Consider the following 22529-nt stretch of genomic DNA (forward strand, 5'->3'; position numbering starts at 1 on the left):
TCTTGTCACGTTAGCTAGAAATTATTTTATTATATGTCAGGACCGGAGGCTCTGATTATGCTTGTTTAAAGCTGATCCACCGCTACTGATGTGATATCCACAGTGAGTTTGTAATAGAAAGTCTTAAACATCGACTCCGTCAACCAGTCAGCCTCCAATCTGGATCCTAACGTAAAGTATTTAGATACTATGACTCCTCTGACTGAATGTGCTTTAAAAATCGAGATGTCAATACCAGCTTCCGAAAGCAGCCATTGCATCCATCTAGCCATAGTGGCAGCCGCCAGTGGGGTAAAAAGTTTCAGAAGAACAATGAGCACCTGTCCTCCAGGATCCCTCCTGAATTCACTTGTAGCTGCTTCATAAGTGTTTAGGCATTGAACCATACACAAATTAGAGTTATGAGGAAATGCAGGGTAGAAAACAATTCTAATGTTAGTCTTAGTCCATCGAGAAATGGAGAAGGAAACCTCATCTGGTGAAAAAAATCTGCCAGCCAAATCCAATGCTCTGACATCTGCAACTCTTTTATGCGATTTGAGGCACAAAAGCATTGTCAGTTTGGCCAATAATTACTCACGAGAGAGCTCTTTATTCTCTGTCCACCTCTGTAGAAATGGCAAAACTAAACTAACATCCCAAAGGGCAGAGTATTGGGCTTCATCCCTTCATCAGAAGACAATCATTTTCTTTCTTTTTCAAAGGCGGTATCAGATGTGGGAAATCACAAAATAGTTACAGAGCAACAGGGAACCATGGTTGTGCCCTCCATTGAGGAGTCACCAAGATAATTTTTGCTCGTTGACGATGTACCTGCACCAGAACTCTCAGAATTAGACTCAAATGAGGAAAAGCATAACCCAGATGGTTGGACCAACCCTGAAGAAATGCAGCAGTGGCTGTCGCCTCCAGATCTGGTCTCCAACTGAAATACCTGGGCAACTGACACTTCAGACGAGAGGTGAATAAGTCTATTGAGCATGGACCCCACTGTCGATCGATCCAGTGAAACACCCGTGGGTGCAGCTTCCAATTGCTGCAATTCTGAAGCAATCTGGAGCTCCAGTCCACCATTGAGTTCTTCTCTCCCAGAAGATATTCCTCAATTACTGAAATCTAGTGACCAACGCAAAAATGCCAAAAATCCTTGGCAATCTCAGGAAGTAAACGTGATTTCGTATCACCCAGTTTGTTGACATATCTGACTGCCAAAATGTTGTCCATCCTCAGCAGAATGCAACAATCCGTCTGAAGGGGTGAAAGGCTCTTGATCACAAATGAGCCCACCAGTAGTTCCAGACAATTCATGTGCAGGTGGAGTTCCTTCTCTGACCAATGACCCCCTATAGTTGTGGATCACAATGGGCCCCTCAGCCCCATCTGCTGGCACCCGACTCTAGAACGACATCTAGCGAGCTGTCAAAAATCGCCCTGCCGTTCCAAGCATCCATGTGCTCGAGCCACCATGTCATCTCTGTTCTGGCCTCCTCTGATAAAGGAATTTGCTCTGAGTAAGACAATCCCTTTTGTAGGTGAGAGATTTTGAGTCTATGAAGAGCTCTGTAATGGAGGTGACCCGGTAATATAGCTTGGATAGATGATGCCAGAAGCCCACCATCCGCACCAAAGACCTCAATGAAACAGACTGCTCAGAAGGAGTTGTAATTCCTTCTTTATTGCACACTTTCTGTGCAGGAAGAAACAACTGAGACCACAACAAGTCTATCTGGAAACCCAAGACCTCCATATTCTGAGACAGAATTAAGCACGACTTGGTCTGGTTGATCAAAAACCCAGGATCATGAAGAAGCCGAACTGTCCAAGACAGGTGCAGAGTCAGTTCCCTTGGATCCTGTGCCAGGAGCTTCAGATTGTCGAGGTAAACACTCAACCTGGCTCCCCAGACACAAAAGGACTCCACCACGAGTCTCATAAGTTTAGTGAAGCACCATGGGGCTGGCGAGAATCTGAAAGGGAGGACTTGGAATTCGAAACATTGGTTGAACCAAAGGAACTGTAGAAGGGTTATCATGTGCAGTTTGAGGCTCGTCAGAAGGCGCAAGAGGGGGCAACTAGCCTTTTTGGTGAGCGAAGCTCTCAAGATGGTGGGTAAGGGGACCTATTGCTTTTGCCAAGGCTTTATTCACTGATAACTGGACACTATTTTCCAAGCCCTCCACAAGACTCTCTTCCAAAGAAGGAGCGTTATCACAAAAATATTCTTGATCTTCATAGCTGTATGACCATATCAAATAAAGCAAGGGCCCAAGGAGCTCCCATTCCAATCAGGTAGCCGATGCTACAATCACGCGGAGTGCACAACCCGGGCAGGTGGTAATACTGTGGTCAGTAGAGAATAAGGGAGTGCAGCACTATAGGCAGAGCCTATGCAAATGTATACAATCCTACGTGAATCTGTCCACAACATGGCTAGAGTGACCAGTAAGAGCACTTTGAAATATATTAGGCCTGTGAACTTGTGAGCCAGGATCATCTTCCACTGTCCCAGGCACAAGGATAGGAGAATTCTGACTCAGGGAGGGAAAGAGTGTAGCACTCTGATCGCCGCCGCGTTTGAATGACAAGCATGGTGATTGTTCTGAGCGCGTGCGTGCTCTGAGTCCCTAATTGGGACTAGAAATAGGACTGCAATCGCATACACGCCCGCAGCCCGCTTCCATTCCCACTCCACAAGATAGACTGCGCTCCAGCCTAGTCACTGGAGGCCACGGCACTCCCTGGAAAGCAAATTATATCAATATTATACCCAGCGCTAATGCAATGTCATTAGTAGCTTGCACAGGGTGGTCGAACATTTCAGTAAAATTGTACATGTGTAACAGAGAAAAGGTAAATGCACTTAACTGGCTGCGGGAGCAGCAAGGAAAGAGGAACTGTTCTGCAGTCAGTGAGATATATAGAGGTCCTTCTCTATGGTTGGTCATGTGACTGAAAGGGGGTTTATTGGGCAGTGTAGTGTTTTAATAAACTTTTATTTTATTTGCTACGGTAAAAGAATAAAACATCGAAACAGGAGCATAATTAGAGCCTCTGGTCCTCACACAGAATCTGCTGCTGGTGTTAAAAGTGTAAGTTTCAGTCTGCATGTCAGAATATTTTAATAAAATAGAAGAGAAAGATATTTTATAACTCACTTAAAACATGTGCTATTTTTTCTTTCTACAGCAAAATCAACCCCCTCAGTTTGTTCCTTTCTAAATTAAATCTTTTAAGTTTTACCTGTTTGATTCAATTAAGGTGGCTTCAGGTGTGCTGCACTTTTGTCATAAGTAAGAATGCTAGCACTCTAGTTGTTCTTTAGAACACTCTGGCAGGCTGCAGTAGAAAACAGGGGATTTAACTGACAGGCTGCTCCTGTTGAAAGTACATGTTTTACTGAGAACATCTGACTTTTCATGCATATGGCTGAGAAAGATAGTCTGAATTTACAGAAGATATGCTCTCATTTTAGCTTCTGGAGCACTTTGCATAACCTCTATGGGAAACTAATGAGACAATGGTTTTCTCTTAAACATGATTCATGAAATTCCAGGAGGGTAAAATCACCTTAGAACACACCACAATTCCTAAAATTTGTGCGGTACCATCAGCAAATGATTTATATTGTAACTAAAATGTTAACACCCATTGTGTTCTTTTTTTAATCCTCAAAACCTGCCATTCACAATAATGCATTTCAATAGGGTGCTATCATGTATATTGGTCCCAAGATGGCTGCCATCACTTTCTGGTTGAAGTGCTGGCAGCCAAACAGATCTCACCATGAGATCTGTGCTTAGGCTCCGCCCAAATATACAAATGTATTTTCCCTTTAATATCTCAAAAACTACAGAACAGATGTACACCAAATTAAATAAGGGTGATCTACATTTTGCCAAGTTTGGTGTAATTCTGTGTCGTGGTTTCGGTTGTAGGAGTGGCTAAAGAGTCTAGAGAAATTAACAGGGAAACACATGTTTTTGACCCCCATTTTTCTGTGCCACCACTTAATGGATCACCCCAAAACTTTCCACAAACAACATGACTTTAGAGGGTGCTATTTTGGGAAAATTTGATGACAATTTTTCAAAGGTCGCCGAAGATATAGGCAAATCAAAAAACACTTTTCCTGTGAGAACTAGGCCCTAACTATAACTATCTATATATATTTATGTGCTAAAACACAAGTTACAATATCTCCCGGCCACATCCACCATCCGGGGAGGTAGGTGCGAGTTGCGGACGCTGGCAAGCACTAAAATGAACACAGGAAAGTGTTGTGAATCGCAACCACCAAAGAATTCGCATGCCAGATCTCAAACAGATGTGAAAGGAGAATTAATAGCAACACGTTTCCATCTTACAAAGATCTTCCTCACAGCCTATACCAAAACAAAGTGCACCACCACATCTAAAAACAAGTGACACGTCATACATAGAGATAAAGGAAAGAATATAATACAGTCACAAATTCTTGAAAGAAAGCTTCACTCTAGCCTACAACAAAATGATACATTAAATAAAAAATATTATTACAATACGGTCAATTACCTTGTAATAAATTGAATGCATAAAATCAAAATTATTTAACAAGTTTTAAATCAAAATTGCCCTAAATAGAGCTTTCATATTATTTGTAATAATCCAACGCAGTCACATATACATGATGCATAATTCCCACAGTTTGTGATACATGGCTTCTTCACAGAATCCAGGTCAAGTGAACCTAAGTCCCATATTGAAGCTGAAAAAATGTCCATGAAACAGCACTGAATATTACACAGAGTTTAAAAACAGTGCACAATCATGTGCAACAAAACTGAACACAATACACAAATGAGCAAAGGTACATTGTGGCTCAAAGAAATATATACAAAAGTGAATGCAAAAGTAAAAACACTTTGGTACAAACATATAAGGCAACACATTGAGAATTAATATTACTAATTTCTCTTGGCTAGGAAGAGAGCCTCAACCTACATGAACAGAAAGTTCTTCATCGAAATTGAGACCCATTGGGGCCTTACAATTGAGACGGACAAAGTACTCTGACTCCATGATCCGAAGTTGCTTTTCCCTGTCACCTCCTCTTGCTGTCAACACCATCCTGTCAATGCCAAAGAAAGCGAGTGTGTCAGGATCTCGAGAATGCACTTCCTTCCAATGCCTCGCTATTGGGTAACTTTGATCACAGTTTCTGACTCCCCCTCAAATGTTCAATAATCCACTTTCTAACAGGAAAAATGGTGCTTCCTATATAATGAAGGCCACACGGTCAAGTCAGATCATAGACACAAAACTCACTGCTGCATTTGATGAACCTATTGATTTTCTCCCATTTGCCATTCGGTAATTAGTAGGTCTTAAAGTTCTTACTCCCTCCGCACGCTTTACAGCTACCACACTTATAGAAACCACTTTGCTCCGATAACCATCCTTCATGCTTTGGGCGGGTAACGATGTTACTATGCACCAACAAATCTTTCACTGACCTCGATTTGCGGTAAGTAATCAATAGATATGGTGAAATTTTATGTCCAATAACCATGAACAGACGTGACCAAATGCCAGTGTTTTGAGATCAGTCTTTTGATTTTAGCTGACTCTGCATTAAAAGTGGTAATCAGCCTTACATTCTGATCATCCCTAGTAATCCTAGCCAAAAACATCCTCTCTCGCAAGGGTGCTTGCTCTCTCTTTGCCTGCCAACAACACCTTAGGAGGATAACCTGTAGCTCTAAATCTATATAACATAGTTGTCTCTTCCTTTTCATAAGCCTCTATGCTGTTGCAGTTCTAAGGAGTTCCCCGTAAGGAATACTCCACTTAAGTTTAGCTGGATGATGACTACAAGCATCTAATAAGCTATTACCTGCTGTCTTTTTGGGATGAAGTGAGGTATGAACCCTACCCTCCTTAATCTCAACATGCACATCCAAAAAATCCATTACGCTATCATGCACCTGATATGTAAAAGATAAAATTAAAATAATTGTGTGAGATGTGCACTAAAAAAATCCTACAAGCTGCTTCTTGGACCATCCCACATGATGAAGAGATCATCAATGTATCTCATCCTAAGTCTTATGTGCCTGGTCCACCTCTCTCTGTCCTCTGTCCAAATGTGCTGCTGCTCCCACCAGCCCATACAAATACCCGCAAAACTTGGGCAAAGCAACTTCCCATTGCTATAGCAGTAATTTGCCTATACCAAGTATCATTAAAAAGAAAGAAGTTGTTTTCAAGACAGAACTTTAACATATCCAGGAGCATCATGGTGTGGTCATGTAGATGGATATCTTTGTCTCGAAAGAAATGTTTACAAGCTCCAATACCTAGGCTGTAATAATTACAAGTAAACAATGAGACCACATCAATGGTAACTTAAAGATAGAACAGCTGCCAGGGTATTTCATAAATTTTAGTGACGAAATCTGCACTGTCCCACAATATGAGTGTAAATTCAACACATATGGTAATAGATAAAAATCCAGATGAATAGAGGTGGCCTCTAGAAGGCTGCCATTGGCAGAAATGATAGGGGGATTGAGTTTGTTTTTGTGTATGTTAGAAAGCATATAAAAACAGGGTGCCACAGGTTTTTGAACATCCAAAAATTTAAATTAATTCATACTAAGCAGACCTCTTTCTCTCTATTCACCTAGCTGTATATGATATAGTGAGATGGACTGCTTATAGGTCTAATACGCTCGATTATCACAGTCCCGTAACCTTGTGAGTTGTCTATCAGCCTCCTGTGAATATTTTTGAACATCCCACAGGACTACATAGCACCGCTTACCAGAAGGCTTGATTGCAATACTAGAGTCCTGCTAAAAAGAGTGCAAGGCTAGTTTTTGAGTTATGGTCAAATATTCAGCATAATGATTTTTACTCTCCTGCTAAATCTGTAGGAGATCTCTGATCACCACATCATGTACGGTGTCAATGTTGTCATGAGGTGTATTATGGTTACACCTACATTTAGGTTTGAAAGGGTTCAGATCCGTCCTGTCCAACTCAACATTCATAGAAATCAAAGAATCCCTCTCTGTATCACAAACCATTTTATCACTCTCCTATTCTCGCAAAGCAACCAAACCTTCAACTTCACTCAAACACAGATTATCATACGCATGGTCCACAATAGGAATGTTAGATGGAACCTTGGTATGTCTACCCTGTTGCTGAGCGAAGACCTTCATGAGTTTCAACTTGTGAATAAATAGGAAAATGTCTATGCATGTCCTACAATAGTCCATGCTGGCAGCAGAACAAAAAGACAAACCTAATTCCAAAAGGGATTGTCCACTTTCATTCAGTTTATGTGATGACAAATTAATAACAGTTAATCGGTCCTCACCCATCATTTGTTCTTGGTCTGCCTTGTTGACCTCCCATGTGGCATTTCGGTTTTGTCGCTCTTTCCCTCCTCTCTGGGGTTTTTGCCTTTTTTGTTGTTTATGACTCTTCCTGGCCCAGGTTTCCTCTGCAGGCCTCAATTCCATTATAGAAAATGATAATCATCTAGGATGGTAAGCAGTGGTACATCCCTATTGCTGGTGTGCGGTTGCTCTTCCAAATCTGAATACATTTCAGATCCTGATTCAGGCGTAACTAATTCCTGATTTCTTCAAGCCCCAGCTTGTTTAAACTATCTTACCGTGTTGTCAAATTTCCTTTCAAAGGTTACAATGATGCCAGAGGCATTGTCCTGTTTATCCCGTAGAAACTTCATCCTGTTCTGGGTGCTGATCGAGGATTGCTTTCATTTTAGTAATCTCTTCCTAAGTCTGATAGAGTTCAACTTATGCATAATTTTACAGAAGTCCCAACACACCCCTACACACAGAGGCTAATAATGGGGACCTTTCCTCTAGCAATTTTGGATTGGGGTTTTATCAAAATACGCAAACCCCGCAGCACCCTGCCAACCTCGATGTAATTATCCAGAGGGGTGGTTTCCCACCATTGATTTATCTCCTTGGTCTTGTTGTATACATTTCTTTATCACAGCCTCGGTATTGGAGCTTGTAAAAATTTATTTCAAGACAAAGCTTTCTATCTATCTGACCACACCATGATGCTACTGAATATGTTAACAATCTGTCCGGAAAACAACTTATTTATCTTTAATGATACATGGTTCAGCAATGGGAAGTTGCTTTGCCCCAAGTTTTGCCGGTATTTTTATGGGATTGTGGAAGCAACAACACATTTGGACAGAAGACAATGAGAGGAGGACCAGGCACATAACGCTCTGGACAAGATACATTGATGATCTATTAATCATATGGAATGGTCTCGAAAGCATCTTACAGGATTTTTGGTGCACATCTCACACAACTATTTGAATTTATCTTTTAAATATCAGATGCACGATAGCACAATGGATTTTGTGGATGTGCATGTTGAGATTAAGGAGGGTAGGGTTCATACTTCCCTTCATCATAAAAAAAGACAACAGGTAATAGCTTTTACATGTTTAAAATAATCATCCAGCTAAACTTAAGTGGAGTATTCCCCATGAGGAACTCCTTAGGGCTATACAGAACTAAAGTACCATGGAGGCTTATGAAAAGGAAGACACAAAAATGTTACGTATGTTTCGAGCTAGAGGTTTTCCTCCTAAGGTGTTGTTGGCAGCCAAAGAGAGAGCGAGCACCGTTGGGAGAAATGATCTTTTTGTCCAAAAAGCTAGGGTTACTATGGATGATCAGAATGTAAGGCTGATTATCACTTTCAAAGTCAGCTAAAATCAAAAGAATGATCTCAAAACACTGACATTTGGTCAAGTCTGGTCCCTTTATTGGACATAAAGTTTCACCATATCCAATGATTACTTATCGCAAATCGAGGTCAGTGAAAGATATGTTGGTGCATAAGTAACATCAGTACCCGCTCAAAGCTTGAGGGATGGTTCTTGGAGTAAAGTGGCTTCTATAAGTGTAGTAGCTGTAAAGCATGCAGAGGGAGTAAGAACATCTACTTGCTGGTGTGGCCTATGTTATGTATGGAGCACCATTTTTTCTGTTAAAAAGTGGATTCTTGCTGATGGCAGAGAGGTGAAGAGCTCACTCAAAAACAGAATTATTGATCAGAAAGGCCACAGTTAAAGGAAAACCCATGTTTTTGAGCGTGCAAGCATTTATAGTCAAAGCACCCATGCATGTATTCTGTTGTCTTATTAAATTACAAATGTGATTGAAGAATGGGAGGAGGAGAGTGAATTAGCCTAGGGTATGCAAAAACTGCTAAGACATCTTGGGAACAGAGCAATAAATCACACACACAAATAAACATGCATTCAAGAGTAATAAGTTAGCTTTTTAACCCCTTCGCTGCCAGGCCTTTTCCCCCTCCTGTACCGAGCCTTTTTTTGGCTATTTGGGGCACTTTGCGCTTAGGCCCTCATAACGTTTTGTTCACATAAGCTACCCACGCCAAATTTGCATCCTTTTTTTCCAACATCCAAGGGATTCTAGAGGTACCCAGACTTTGTGGGTTCCCCTGAAGGAGACCAAGAAATTACCCAAAATACAGTGAAAATTTTGTTTTTGTAAACAAAATGGGAAAAAAGGGCTGCAGAAGGCAGCTTGTGGTTTTATCCCGGAAAATGGCATCAACAAAGGGTTTCTGGTGGCAAGATCACCATCTTCCCAGCTTTCCGGAACAGGCAGACTTGAATTGGGAAACCCAATTTTTCAATGCAATTTTGACATTTTACTGGGACATACCCCATTTTTACTATTTTTTGTGCTTTCAGCCTCCTTCCAGTTAGTGACCAAAATGGGTGAGAAACCAATGCTGGATCCCAGAAAGCTAAACATTTCTGAAAAGTAGACAACATTCTAAATTCAGCAAGGGGTCATTTGTGTACATCCTACGAGTGTTTCCTACAGAAAATAACAGTTGAAATAAACAAATATTGAAATTGAGGTGAAAAAACAGCCATTTTTCTCCGCGTTTTACTCTGTAACTTTTTCCTGCGATGTCAGATTTTTGAAAGCAATATACTGTTACGTCAGCTGGACTCTTCTGGTTGCCGGGATATATAGGGCTTGTAGGTTCATCAAGAACTCTAGGTACCAAGAGCCAATAAATGAGCTGCATCTTGCAATGGGTTTTTATTCTATACCGGGTATACAGCAATTCATTTGCTGAAATATAAAAATTGAAAAATAGGTATCAAGAAAACCTTTGTATTTCCAAAATGGCCACAAGATAAGGTGTTGAGAAGCAGTGGTTATTTGCACATCTCTGAATTCCGGGGTGCCCATACTAGCATGTGAATTACAGGGCATTTCTCAAATAGATGTCTTTTTTACACACTACCTTACATTTGGATGGAAAAAATGTAGAGAAAGACAAGGGGCAATAACACTTGTTTTGCTATTCTGTGTTCTCCAACCAGTGCATTTTTTAAAACTAGACACCTAGGGAAATCCAAGATGGGGTGACTTGTGGGGCTCTGACCAGGTTCTGTTACCCAGAATCCTTTGCAAACCTCCAAATTTGACCAAAAAAACACTTTTTCCTCTCATTTCAGTGACAGAAAGTTCTGCAATCAGAGAGGAGCCACAAATTTCCTTCCACCCAGCGTTCCCCCAAGTCTCCCGATACAAATGGTACCTCACTGGTGTGGGTAGGCCTAGCTCCCATGAAAGGAAATGGTCCACAACACAACGTGGACACATCAAATTTTTTCACAGAAAACAGAGGTGTTTTTTACAAAGTGCCTACTTGTGGATTTTGGCCTCTAGCTCAGTCGGCACCTGGGGAAACCTAGCAAACCAGTGCATTTTTGAAAACCAGACAACTAGGGGAATCCAAGTTGCGGTGACTTGAGGGGCTCTGACCAGGTTCTGTTACCCAGAATCCTTTCCAAACCTCAAAATTTGACCAAAAAAACACTTTTTCCTCTCATTTCGGTGACAGAAAGTTCTGGAATCTGAGAGGAGCCACAAATTTCCTTCCACCCAGCGTTCCCCCAAGTCTCCCGATAAAAATGGTACCTCACTTGTGTGGGTAGGCCTAGCGCCCACGAAAGGAAATGGCCCAAAACACAAGGTGGACACATCACATTTTTTCACAGAAAACAGAGGGTTTTTTTGCAAAGTGCCTACCTGTGGATTTTGGCCTCTAGCTCAGCCAGCCCCAGGGGGGGCAGAAATGGCCTAAAATAAATTTGCCCCCCACACCCCCAACACCCCCCCCGGGGAGCGACCCTTGCCTACGGGGTCGCTCCCCTTGCGTGACATTGGCGCAAAAAAAAATCCCTGGTGCCTAGTTGTTTCTGCCCCCTTTGGGGGCAGATTGACCCAAAATCCACTGATCTGCCCCAAGGGGGGCAGAAATGGTCTAAATAGAATTTGCCCCCAAGGGGAGCGACCCTTGCCTAATGGGTCGCTCCCCATCTGTAGAAAACAAACAAAAAAAAAACACAAAAAATGTTTTGCCCTGGCGCCTAGAGGTTTTTACCCCCCCCGGGGGCAGATCGGCCTAATAACTATAGGCCGATCTGCCCCCAGGGGGGGCAGAAATGGCCTCAAATAAATTTGCCCCCCAATCCCCTGGGGAGCGACCCTTGCCTATGGGGTCGCTCCCCTTGCGTGAAGTTGGCGCAAAAAAAATCCCCGGTGCCTAGTGGTTTCTGCCTCCCTTGGGGGCAGATTGACCTAAAATTGGCCGATCTGCCCCCCAAAGGGGGCAGAAATGGCCTAAATACAATTGGTCTAAGGGGTCGCTCCCCATCTGTAAAACAACAACCTCAAAAAAAATCCCCGGTGCCTAGTGGTTTCTGCCCACCTTGGGGGCAGATCGGCCTAATTAAAATAGGCTGATCTGCCCCCCAGGGGGGCGGAAATGGCCTAAAATAAATTCCCCCCCCCAGGGGAACGACCCTTGTCTAAGGGGTTGCTCCCCTTGCGTGAAATTCACGAAAAAAAAAAAACCTCCCTGGTGTCTAGTGGTTTCTGTCCCCCTTGGGGGCAGATTGGCCTCATAAAAATGGGCCAAATGGGCTAAGTATAATTTGCCCCCTAGGGGAGCGACCCTTGCCTAAGGGGTCGCTCCCCAACTCAAAAATACAAAAAAAAAAAAAAAAAATGATCCTTGATGCCTAGAGGCAGAAAAGGCCTTTAAAAAAAATGCCCCCCCTGGGAGCGACCCTTGCCCAAGGGGTCGCTCCCTCATGCCAATTTCATTAAAAAAAAATCCCTGGTGCAAGCAATCCTGCTGCTAAAATGCTCAGAGAGACTTCAAAGGGTAGGAAATTCCTTTCCTTCCCTTTGGAGCCTCTCCAGCCTCCTCCACGTGATCGGAAGAGAAATGCTTTTGTATTTCTCTTCCGATCGCGTTGGAAGCTGAGCTTCCAGCGCAATGAGGAGGCCTTGGGACAATCAGCGCGCGATCGCGCGCTGATGTCACAGGGGGGGTTGGGGGTGGAAGGGGAAGGGCTTCCCCTTCCATACCTGCCTTGGGGGTTTGGGGGGGAACCCCACAGAGGGAGCGCTAGCGCTTCCTCTAGGCTCTGTGCCCAGGACGTAATGGTTACGTCCTGGGCACACGAGCACTGTGCACAGAAGGGGTTAAGCATTGTCAGAACTGCAATAAAGAACGTGTAAAAAATAGGTAAAAGGTTTAACAGGTCACCGGTGATGTGATGTGGTGTTGTAATTGCTAAACTTACTAATTAACCTTTTGTAAATGTTGGTAATGCTATATAAGTGACTGCCAGTGAAGCAGCAAATTGAGACCAGCTGTCTTCCTGTGTTGGGATAGCTACTTTCCCGGTCACAACAGTAAAAAGCTGTGTTTTAGCTTGCTAGGAGGATTCCTGTCTTTTTTATCTTGTTTCCCCAGACATTTATTTCAAGTAACTATAATTTTCTCCCTAAGGTGACCCCCTTGCCTTGAACTACTGATTACTCCACATATTACAACACTCGTAACATTTTCTATGACATCATGAATCATATCTCAGCAACATTTGCTGTAAAACTATTGATCAAAAAAGTGTGTTTGGTGGGGGAGCGAGTTACAGTTGCCTTAAGGCATAGTTACTTGAAATAACTCTAACTATAACAGCTGAATTTCTATGGTTTTGTGTGTGTAAATTCAGAACCTAACTGTAACATCCCTGTAACCTTTGTTTTTTGGTTGAACTCACCTTACTATCGATTTTTATAGATTATTCATTATTTGAGGTCAATACAAATTCAATTATAAAATGCTTCTTTGAATTTTACAAGTGAATGCATGTAGAGATGATAATGCAACAATTAGCATGAAATAGTGACTCCTAATGTCTTAGGTGATGGTACATGTTGAGATTAAAACTAGAATTTGTGTGATTAAAACATACCTGAATAAGGTGACAAACCAATTCTGATTGTGAAAGTAGATTTGAATATTATAACAAGGCACTGATATGCCCTAAATCTGTAATGAGAGCATCTATCTTTTGTGAAAAAACAAAAGTTAAAAAGTGGATAATGGCTCTGGATTGAACAAATACAATACACAACATAACTTACATCACCCACCCCATTGTTCTCTTGATAGCTCGTTTATTTGTTTCTGTACCAGTGGGAAATTAATGTTTAAAGCATGGTGGGTGGTGGGTGTTATCTCATCTTTTGTGTCCATATTTTTATATATTGTGTCTTGACTTAGAAATATAAATTAATATTTCACTTACATTGATTGTGATAATTGTAAACAACCAAAAAACACTTTTCACTAGAGAGAGAGTAAAGGACCGCCTTTTCACTCGTACAAAAGGCTCATGACATGTCCAGCCACACCAAGCATTGATAAGATAACTCATTCAGGGACATAATACATATTCAAAGTTTGACAGACAGGGTACTCCACCACAACTGTGGTGAAGTACCCTGTCTGCCAAACTGTGCTATATAGAGTTGTATTTGAAACTGCAATCGCTCCCCTGACTGTGCCAACAGAAACTCCACACCAATGGCCCGCCAGAGTTGGGGTTATAGGTGTAGGTACATCAAACCATCTGTCCTGTTGTGAGTGGACAGTCTGATGTACTTTTTTTCTGTAAAGAATCACCAGGGACCTCCCAATTTGGGAGTTTCTTTTTGGGAAACAAAAATGCTTGGTGAGTGTCTGCCTGAAACGTGGTGGTCGCCCACCAAACTTGCTGCTGCCTTGGAGAACAAAGTCAATTGCGTTGCCTTCTTCAGGAAAAAATAAAAGTTGGCACATTCTCTCTCGCTTTTTTGAATGGCATTTTACTTTATGTATGTGTAGGTATTTATCAGTTCTATATATTTACACCAATAAGGGATAGTTCCCTTTCAGCTGGGTTCTGTCAGTTACAGGTTTACACCTAATACAGGATAGACTTTTCATGAGCCTTTGCAGAATATCAGCCACATACGTGAGTGATGTCGGATCGGCACTCCAGGTCACCCATACTTTGCTACAATTTGTCAACTTCCTATTACAGTAGATTTGCTCCCTGTCAAACTGGGTAAGTTGTGTAGATATTATGCTAGCCATGACATTGAGTTAAATAAATCTGTTCAGGGTCTCTGTCTGATGGGTAAACTATGACACTTTCTGCATGCTCTAAAAAGGCAATTAACACCTGATTAAGGATGACGCAGAGCACAGACTGTGTCAGAGAGTGGATTCTTACTAGTATTATGTATCTGTATCACACCGACCAGCCTCTATTCCTAAGGGTTACCCTTGAGGTGCTGTTGCAGGTAGCTAATGCTGATACTTACACCTGCAGGAGGTAATTATATGTGTGTCTGGAGGGATACTGTGAGGGGCAGGGAATATTGGGTACAGGGCAGGGCTGGCATCTTAGGGCTAGGTATGGTGTGGCCTTTCTATGTGGAAAGTTGTCTGCTCCCCTCCCTGTTTTGCTGGAGGGAGTGAGCAGTGGCCAGGCTGTGCTTTGTCTGCAGCCCCTGGCCCTCTCATAGTACAGCCATGTTTTTCTGAGTGTGGGCCTGTACCTGGTAAGCTCAGATTCAAAGTTTATGGACCATTCTGAGTTGCCTGCAGCAGAATAGCACATGGATACTACATAATGGCACCTCTAACCTCCTGCAAAAAGAGTATCCCCAAGCGGCATACCACTCTAGGCAAAAGCAGGCTTTCCAGTGTTGCTGGGCCCACAAATACGAGACATAGGTGGTCATTACAACCCTGGCGGTCGGTGTTAAAGCGGCGGTAAGACCGCCAACAAGCCGGCGGCAAAAAATTTGCCATTTAGACCGTGGCGGAAACCGCCAATAAAGACAGCCACTTTAACACTCCGACCGCCACGGCGGTACAAAAAAACAGCTTGGCGGTCACCTCCAACAGACAGGCGGAGGACAAAGTAACGCCCACAGTATCACAACCTACCAATCCGCCACCTTTTCCGGGGCACATTCACCGCGGATAAAAACACGGCTGAAACAGGATTTCGAAGGGAAAACGCTCACCTCTACACACCCCACGAGGAACCAGGACACCATGGAGCCGGAACTCCAAATTCTCCCTGCGATAGTCTTCCTGCTCCTCTACCAGGATCACGAACACCGGCGGCGAAGACCACGGTGAGTACTGCACCTACGACACATGGGTGGGGGAAGGGAAAAGAGAGTGACACACACACGCAACACCCCCACTCCCACCCTCACCCACTACAACACACACACTAATACATATTTATACATGATAGTTACACCCCCCAAACCCCCCGGAAGAATGCAAAGACAAAAGAAAATGAGTGTAACCATTGTAATATATTAAAATCAAGTAGGCAAATATATATATATATACACCATAAACAAAATATACACCAAACATAGTAGTCCAGGTAGTGCTCCAATGAAGTCCGTGGAACACTGGGCCCACACGGTATGGGCGAGGCACACACAAGATCCCCGACCATGATGGAGAGAACACTGCAGGGGCATCAGAGAGCAAGAAAACAGGCACCTCAGGGGGAGGGAAAGGGGGGGCACCTCAGCCTGTTGAGTGCACAACGCCAAATCCACGAGGGGGCCACATGCCCACTGTTCAATCCTGGGGAGTGCAAAGCCACAGTCTCTCAAGTCTCTACAGTGGGTGGGTTGCCCACTGTTCCATCCTGGGGAGTGCAAAGCCACAGTCTCTCAAGTCTATACAGTGGGTGGGTTGCCCGCTGTTCCATCCTGGGGCATGCAAAGCCACAGTCTCTCAAGTCTATACAGTGGGGTGGTTGGCCACTCTTCCATCCTGGGGAGTGCAAAGCCACAGTCTCTCAAGTCTCTACAGTGGGTGGGTTGTCCACTGTTCCATCCTGGGGAGTGCAAAGCCACAGTTTCTCAAGTCTCTCAAGTCTATACAGTGGGTGGGTTGCCCACTGTTCCATCCTGGGGAGTGCAAAGCACCAGTCTCTCAAGTCTCACAAGTGGGTTGCATTGGTTTGTTGCAACAGCCTTTCGACACTGTGGATGGCATTCAAAGTGGTAGACTGCCCAACAGTGAGGGACCTGAGGAGGTCAATGGACTCCTCACTGAGGGCAGCAGGGGTGGCTGGGGCAGGGCCTGAGGTGCCTGGGGCAAAGGTGATGCCCACCCTCCCGGGTGAGCGGGCACGGGGCAAAGGCTGAGGGGCTGCTGGGAGGGCGGTGCAGGAAGGGTGGGGTGGCGGCTGTACCTGTAGATGGGGGGGCACAGATGTTGCCGCCACCACAAGGGAACTCCCATCAGAGGACGAGTCCGTGTCACTGGTCTCAGCTCCTGTCCCCGCCGTGGAGCTCCCCTGACCCTCTGTCCCACTGGTAAAGTCTGAGTCTGTAGTGTGGCCCTCCATGGCCATGTGGGATGCAGCCCCTTCGTGCTCCGATGCCACTGCTCCTCCGCCTGATGATGCTAATGCACACAAGAATGGGGAGACCACAAAAAGGGGGGGGACAGAAGAAAGACATGTTGAGTGCATGCATTACCGCTACCGTTGGCGGACACGACAGACACAGAAGCCCCCTGCACTACGCCGCGCTCTTGGGCTGCACTGTTCATTTCCTGGGAAATGGCCTACTAGGCTATGGACAACATCTGCACACATGGATGACACAGGGGCATGACTAGGTGTACTTGGCACTCTACAGAGGTGGGGTGGGGTGCCACATGGCCTGCCTTACAGAGGGACCTTGCCTACGGAACTCACCCTGGCCTAGGGAAACACACAGCCCACCTCCCCCACCCAGATACCTCCACTGCGCGCAAAATCAGAAGGATGAGAGTGTACTCACCCCCTTGTGGCTGCTGTGATGCCCTCAAGCGCCCATCCATCTCCGGGTATACCACTGTCAGGATCCTGAACATCAGGGGGGTCATGGTGCGACGGGCACCCCTCCCACGTTTGGAGGCCATCCCCAGCTGAGCCTCCGCTGTCTTCCTGCTCCAGTGGCGAATGTCCTCCCATCTTTTCCGGCAGTGGGTGCTCCGTCTGTGGTAGACCCCCAGGGTCCGGACGTCCTTGGCGATGGCACGCCAAATATCTTTTTTCTGGTGGGCGCTGACCTACATGAATTGTACAGGGGGAAGAGAAACTTATTACCAACTGTGTGTGTTATCTCATCTTTTGTGTCCATATTTTTATATATTGTGTCTTGACTTAGAAATATAAATTAATATTTCACTTACATTGATTGTGATAATTGTAAACAACCAAAAAACACTTTTCACTAGAGAGAGAGTAAAGGACCGCCTTTTCACTCGTACAAAAGGCTCATGACATGTCCAGCCACACCAAGCATTGATAAGATAACTCATTCAGGGACATAATACATATTCAAAGTTTGACAGACAGGGTACTCCACCACAACTGTGGTGAAGTACCCTGTCTGCCAAACTGTGCTATATAGAGTTGTATTTGAAACTGCAATCCCTCCCCTGACTGTGCCAACAGAAACTCCACACCAATGGCCCGCCAGAGTTGGGGTTATAGGTGTAGGTACATCAAACCATCTGTCCTATTGTGAGTGGACAGTCTGATGTACTTTTTTTCTGTAAAGAATCACCAGGGACCTCCCAATTTGGGAGTTTCTTTTTGGGAAACAAAAATGCTTGGTGAGTGTCTGCCTGAAACGTGGTGGTCGCCCACCAAACTTGCTGCTGCCTTGGAGAACAAAGTCAATTGCGTTGCCTTCTTCAGGAAAAAATAAAAGTTGGCACATTCTCTCTCGCTTTTTTGAATGGCATTTTACTTTATGTATGTGTAGGTATTTATCAGTTCTATATATTTACACCAATAAGGGATAGTTCCCTTTCAGTTGGGTTCTGTCAGTTACAGGTTTACACCTAATACAGGATAGACTTTTCATGAGCCTTTGCAGAATATCAGCCACATACGTGAGTGATGTCGGATCGGCACTCCAGGTCACCCATACTTTGCTACAATTTGTCAACTTCCTATTACAGTAGATTTGCTCCCTGTCAAACTGGGTAAGTTGCGTAGATATTATGCTAGCCATGACATTGAGTTAAATAAATCTCTTCAGGGTCTCTGTCTGATGGGTAAACTATGACACTTTCTGCATGCTCTAAAAAGGCAATTAACACCTGATTAAGGATGACGCAGAGCACAGACTGTGTCAGAGAGTGGATTCTTACTAGTATTATGTATCTGTATCACACCGACCAGCCTCTATTCCTAAGGGTTACCCTTGAGGTGCTGTTGCAGGTAGCTAATGCTGATACTTACACCTGCAGGAGGTAATTATATGTGTGTCTGGAGGGATACTGTGAGGGGCAGGGAATATTGGGTACAGGGCAGGGCTGGCATCTTAGGGCTAGGTATGGTGTGGCCTTTCTATGTGGAAAGTTGTCTGCTCCCCTCCCTGTTTTGCTGGAGGGAGTGAGCAGTGGCCAGGCTGTGCTTTGTCTGCAGCCCCTGGCCCTCTCATAGTACAGCCATGTTTTTCTGAGTGTGGGCCTGTACCTGGTAAGCTCAGATTCAAAGTTTATGGACCATTCTGAGTTGCCTGCAGCAGAATAGCACATGGATACTACATAATGGCACCTCTAACCTCCTGCAAAAAGAGTATCCCCAAGCGGCATACCACTCTAGGCAAAAGCAGGCTTTCCAGTGTTGCTGGGCCCACAAATACGAGACATAGGTGGTCATTACAACCCTGGCGGTCGGTGTTAAAGCGGCGGTAAGACCGCCAACAAGCCGGCGGCAAAAAATTTGCCATTTAGACCGTGGCGGAAACCGCCAATAAAGACAGCCACTTTAACACTCCGACCGCCACGGCGGTACAAACAAACAGCTTGGCGGTCACCTCCAACAGACAGGCGGAGGACAAAGTAACGCCCACAGTATCACAACCTACCAATCCGCCACCTTTTCCGGGGGACATTCACCGCGGATAAAAACACGGCTGAAACAGGATTTCGAAGGGAAAACGCTCACCTCTACACACCCCACGAGGAACCAGGACACCATGGAGCCGGAACTCCAAATTCTCCCTGCGATAGTCTTCCTGCTCCTCTACCAGGAGCACGAACACCGGCGGCGAAGACCACGGTGAGTACTGCACCTACGACACATGGGTGGGGGAAGGGAAAAGAGAGTGACACACACACGCAACACCCCCACTCCCACCCTCACCCACTACAACACACACACTAATACATATTTATACATGATAGTTACACCCCCCAAGCCCCCCGGAAGAATGCAAAGACAAAAGAAAATGAGTGTAACCATTGTAATATATTAAAATCAAGTAGGCAAATATATATATATATACACCATAAACAAAATATACACCAAACATAGTAGTCCAGGTAGTGCTCCAATGAAGTCCGTGGAACACTGGGCCCACACGGTATGGGCGAGGCACACACAAGATCCCCGACCATGATGGAGAGAACACTGCAGGGGCATCAGAGAGCAAGAAAACAGGCACCTCAGGGGGAGGGAAAGGGGGGGCACCTCAGCCTGTTGAGTGCACGACGCCAAATCCACGAGGGTGCCACATGCCCACTGTTCAATCCTGGGGAGTGCAAAGCCACAGTCTCTCAAGTCTCTACAGTGGGTGGGTTGCCCACTGTTCCATCCTGGGGAGTGCAAAGCCACAGTCTCTCAAGTCTATACAGTGGGTGGGTTGCCCGCTGTTCCATCCTGGGGCATGCAAAGCCACAGTCTCTCAAGTCTATACAGTGGGGTGGTTGGCCACTCTTCCATCCTGGGGAGTGCAAAGCCACAGTCTCTCAAGTCTCTACAGTGGGTGGGTTGTCCACTGTTCCATCCTGGGGAGTGCAAAGCCACAGTCTCTCAAGTCTCTCAAGTCTATACAGTGGGTGGGTTGCCCACTGTTCCATCCTGGGGAGTGCAAAGCACCAGTCTCTCAAGTCTCACAAGTGGGTTGCATTGGTTTGTTGCAACAGCCTTTCGACACTGTGGATGGCATTCAAAGTGGTAGACTGCCCAACAGTGAGGGACCTGAGGAGGTCAATGGCCTCCTCACTGAGGGCAGCAGGGGTGACTAGGGCAGGGCCTGAGGTGCCTGGGGCAAAGGTGATGCCCACCCTCCCGGGTGAGCGGGCACGGGGCAAAGGCGAGGGGCTGCTGGGAGGGCGGTGCAGGAAGGGTGGGGTGGCGGCTGTACCTGTAGATGGGGGGGCACAGATGTTGCCGCCACCACAAGGGAACTCCCATCAGAGGACGAGTCCGTGTCACTGGTCTCAGCTCCTGTCCCCGCCGTGGAGCTCCCCTGACCCTCCGTCCCACTGGTAAAGTCTGAGTCTGTAGTGTGTCCCTCCATGGCCATGTGGGAGGCAGCCCCTTCGTGCTCCGATGCCACTGCTCCTCCGCCTGATGATGCTAATGCACACAAGAATGGGGAGACCACAAAAAGGGGGGGGACAGAAGAAAGACATGTTGAGTGCATGCATTACCGCTACCGTTGGCGGACACGACAGACACAGAAGCCCCCTGCACTACGCCGCGCTCTTGGGCTGCACTGTTCATTTCCTGGGAAATGGCCTACTAGGCTATGGACAACATCTGCACACATGGATGACACAGGGGCATGACTAGGTGTACTTGGCACTCTACAGAGGTGGGGTGGGGTGCCACATGGCCTGCCTTACAGAGGGACCTTGCCTACGGAACTCGCCCTGGCCTAGGGAAACACACAGCCCACCTCCCCCACCCAGATACCTCCACTGCGCGCAAAATCAGAAGGATGAGAGTGTACTCACCCCCTTGTGGCTGCTGTGATGCCCTCAAGCGCCCATCCATCTCCGGGTATACCACTGTCAGGATCCTGAACATCAGGGGGGTCATGGTGCGACGGGCACCCCTCCCACGTTTGGAGGCCATCCCCAGCTGAGCCTCCGCCGTCTTCCTGCTCCAGTGGCGAATGTCCTCCCATCTTTTCCGGCAGTGGGTGCTCCGTCTGTGGTAGACCCCCAGGGTCCGGACGTCCTTGGCGATGGCACGCCAAATATCTTTTTTCTGGTGGGCGCTGACCTACATGAATTGTACAGGGGGAAGAGAAACTTATTACCAACTGCACCGTCACAGTCATTGGCCCCCATCCCTACCCTTGCCATTTGGCACATGCACTCACCGTCTTTTCATGCATGCCGCAATCTCCCCCCCTTCTTACATCCACCCCACTCCACACAGGCATAGCCCATACAGCATGCTCCCAGTGTACTTACCTGTTTGTCTGGAGGACCGTAGAGTATCGTGTACTGGGGGAGGACCCCGTCCACGAGTTTCTCCAACTCCTCCCATGTGAAGGCAGGGGCCCTTTCCCCAGACACTCGAGCCATTGTCTCTTCCAGACCGAGGTCACTGCAGCACTTGCAGTGTAGGTCCTCTCCTGTCGAAGATCATGTATCGAGTGATTGAACAGATGCGTACCGTCACCGCCGGCGTACATCCTCATTGGCTCCTGGGACCCATAGGGTCCAATGTTAATCAATGCAGCATTGCACCGCGGTCTTCAACCGCCTAACGCGACGGTGTACAACGCCAGCGCAGTTACCTCACATCCCATTGTCCCAATTTACAGGTCAGGCAGCCGCCATTTCAGGGGCCCACATGGCTTAATTTTTAACCGCGTCACACATACCTAGGCCTAGACTCAACACACATTCAGGCCACTTTTTGGATTATGATTCGTGTTCTGTGTAAGCTGTGGGTACGTACCTCTGAGTTGGTTGACTCTGTGCTCGCTGTTGTCCTTCATAGGCACCGTCCGCTGGGACATGTGAGGAGATGGCGGCATCCTACGGTGTACCGACCGTTGGTGGACCTGTCGACAATGGAGGAAAGACATGTGATCTTCACATACAGGCTTGACCGTGCCACATTCCAGGAACTGTGTACCCAGCTGGAGCCAGACCTGATGTCAGCTATCCGCCATCCCACAGGAATCCCCCCTCAAGTGCAGCTGCTGTCAGTGCTCCATTTCCTTGCAAGTGGGTCATTTCAAACAACAGTGGCCATAGCATCAGGGATGTCCCAGCCTATGTTTTCCAACGTGTTG

The sequence above is a fragment of the Pleurodeles waltl genome, chromosome 1_1 (genome assembly GCF_031143425.1).
Source record: "Pleurodeles waltl isolate 20211129_DDA chromosome 1_1, aPleWal1.hap1.20221129, whole genome shotgun sequence".
In the NCBI taxonomy this organism is placed as follows: domain Eukaryota; kingdom Metazoa; phylum Chordata; class Amphibia; order Caudata; family Salamandridae; genus Pleurodeles; species Pleurodeles waltl.